At 49.0% G+C, this 3,052-nt stretch overlaps 1 long non-coding RNA gene across 1 annotated transcript; it reads right to left on the bottom strand.

Annotated features, from left to right (window-relative positions):
- Positions 1–1,065: 1,065 nt before the first annotated feature.
- On the bottom strand, positions 1,066–2,843 carry LOC115538469 (uncharacterized). The gene is made up of 4 exons (XR_003975334.1): positions 2,465–2,843; positions 2,010–2,103; positions 1,799–1,886; positions 1,066–1,580 (listed from the first exon to the last, which is right to left on the bottom strand). It is a non-coding gene; the product is annotated as an uncharacterized LOC115538469 (long non-coding RNA).
- Positions 2,844–3,052: the final 209 nt, after the last annotated feature.

Below are 3,052 nucleotides of genomic sequence, written 5' to 3'. Positions count from 1 at the left end.
TCTCCCCCCCTCTCTCCCTCATCCTCTCCCCCCCCCCTCTCGCCCTCATCCTCTCCCTCTCCCTCTCCCCCCCTCTCTCCCTCCTTTCCTCCCTCTACCTCTTCCTCTCCTTCTGTATAACGAAGTCGACTGAACTGATCAAATAGTAGCAAGGAGAGACTCAACCCACTCCTTTCTCCCCCATCCCACCCACCTTCTCACCCCCCCCCCCCCTCCCCCACCTCCCTGCTCTCTCTATTTGCTGACAGATCGTCTCTGCTGTCAAAACACGGAGTGCTGCTCAGCGCGCCCGGAACACGGGCTGCCTTGTCAAAGCCCGTTTGGAAACACAGCTGTGGGACACACTGGTTAACATACAGGGTGGGGGGGAGCCTGGGGTGTCATTCCCACTTGGGGAAGGGGGGGGCGGGGGGGGGGGGGGGGGTGTTGAGGGAGAGTGCCATCTTGTACGTCTCATATGTCTATCACCCACTTGACAACATGCGTTTGCAGAGACACCCCCCGTCCCCCATGCCCCGTCCCCCTCTCCCCGCTTCCTGAGATTCACCAAGCCTGCGAATCAAGCTACAATGGGGGCAATAAGCTGGCATAAAAACATGTATTGGGTCCTTTAAGGCTGGTGTCTCGTTGTTTATCGGTGGTCTATCCATTAGCTGACATTCCCGCTCTGCCGTTAAGTGGCAACGTGCTTACAGGGACTCTCAAGCGGCCATTGACAAGATGGGAAGGGTTTCCGGATAACCACTCTGTGCCAAGATGGCCGTTGAGCATAAGGAGAGGTGAAGTTATGTCTCCCACTCTCCCGGCTCCTCACCGACCTGAGCGCTCAGGAGCGATGAATGTTGTGGATCATTCAGAGGAAGGTTTAGCTTCCAGGTTCTAAGGCCCAATCCCATTGCTAGCCCTTACCCCTTCCCCTTCCCCTTACCCCTTACCCCTTCCCCTTACCCCTCAATACAGAGGGGTAAAACGTTCCCCTCAGAAATGGGACACCCCTCCATTACGTGGCTTCATCGTCGCTGACTGCGGACAGCTGACTACTATGTCAACAGAGGCCACGAGTAGGCATGTTTCAGATCAAGCATACGTTGCGTTGCCTCACATAACATAATGTATTAGTGGATAAAAACGTCAGAAATGCTGGCGTTAACTTCCCTATGTGATGTGACGCGTCACATGGCTTTAAAAACTCGCAGGATCTCCATTGTAACTCCGTCCGTCTGCTTTTCTGTGCATATGCTCTTTCAAATAAATGCAGACATAAGACACTCCCCTCAACATATCAAAACATTGCCATAGGATAGGATTTTATTTGTTGTCATTGCACATGTTACAGAGCAACGAAATTATCAGTTACATTCCGTCCAAGAAACATAAAGGACAAGGGTAATGAAAAACAGTTATTTTTATTTGACTGCCAGGTATCCACCGCCGGGTTACATGCTTTTAGGTGATGGTGGGTACCCCTGCCTCCAGACGCCCGTATGTCTGTTGACTCCCTATAAAGAGCCGGTGATTGGGTGGGTGCAGCAGAGCTTTAATTACCGCCAATCCAAGATGCGTTCTGTAATAGAGCGGGCCTTCGGGATGATGAAGACAGGAGTCGAGTAATGGAGGTTTACACACACACACACACACACACACACACACACACACACACACACACACACACACACACACACACACACACACACACACACACAGAGCAAATACTCAATTACAACAAAAACAATGGTCTCGTTTGGTTGATTCATTCATTAGGCAATTGGTAATTGTTTATTTCAAACTACACACATACCTTGTACTTCTTTTTAAGGTTCTCCCACTTCTTAGAAGCCTGTTGCCTGGTCACTTTCCCCTCCACCCCCATTTCTTCCAGAAAAATCCTACATCACAGCCAACGTACAGTATAATGACACCGACATTCAGTGGGCTATTGAGCTCAACACAGAAATACCAAAGTAGAAAACAGACGCCAGAATGAAAAGATTGAACAACGTAAGACTCACTCCCACTGTTTTCTGGCGATCATTTTAGATTTTAGGTACTCATTGTCCCTGGTCGCCCTGAAATTAATGAGCCGTCTGGTCTCCTGTGGTGTCCCTGAGGTAAAAGTGGAAAGGAAATCTTCAGTTTGACAGGCGAGTGACGTAGCCTAGGTGGCAGGTTTACCGATATCAAAGCAGTGCGCCGGTATAATCAACCAAGTAATAGTAGTAGTAAGCAAATCCACTGCACACAAATTTTACTTGAAACCTTAACATGTCATGTCAAGGGTTATCGGATATCTATCTCAACAAATAGCGATAGCGGAACACATTAGCATCGGCTTCTAGTGATTCAAAACAAACTTGACTAGTGAATCAAAACAAACTTGACTAGTGATTCAAAACTAACTTCACAACCGCTCGAAAATAGTATTATTACACCAGTCTGCCGTAATTAAAGTGCTGAAAATAATTACATTTGTGCGTGTCCTTCGCTTGAGCCATCGCTGCTGTTTGTTTATTTGGCGATTTCGGTTGGCCACTAGAGAGCGCCAAAATCTTGTATGTATAGTTCAACGGTTATTTACCGTTATGTCATGTTTTATTTCGAGCTCAGAGATCGCATTGTCCGTGTATGACTTCGAGCTGAATATACAGTCAACTTTACATCATGAGTCCGAATGATAACAACTAGTAAAAATGCATTTTCGGCCGGATTTTCCTCGAAGCCCTCCCTTTGAAGTGTGGTCCTTGGATAGCTTCGTTTCAAGGGCTACGTAGCCTTTTGTCTTCGCCCTACCCCTTAACCCAAATGAGAATTGGGACACCCTTACCCCTTCAAACCAACGGGGAGGGGTAAGGGGTAGAAATGGGACGCAGCCTAAGTCCGGACAGAATGGAGGTCAGAGCTTTCCAGAATTTTCTACCATTCTACCATCCCCCCCCCCCCCCCCCCCCCCCCCCCGTCAACCATTTTCTCCCCCCTGGTCAACTATTGCTTCCCCTTCCAACGCCCCCCCCACCCCCCCGCCCCCCTCAACAATTCTGCCCAGGGGGCCGGTAGG

Source organism: Gadus morhua, unplaced genomic scaffold (assembly GCF_902167405.1).
Source record: "Gadus morhua unplaced genomic scaffold, gadMor3.0, whole genome shotgun sequence".
Taxonomy (NCBI): domain Eukaryota; kingdom Metazoa; phylum Chordata; class Actinopteri; order Gadiformes; family Gadidae; genus Gadus; species Gadus morhua.
Note: the sequence above shows the minus strand (reverse complement) of the source record. Positions and strands in the feature narration are given on the sequence as shown.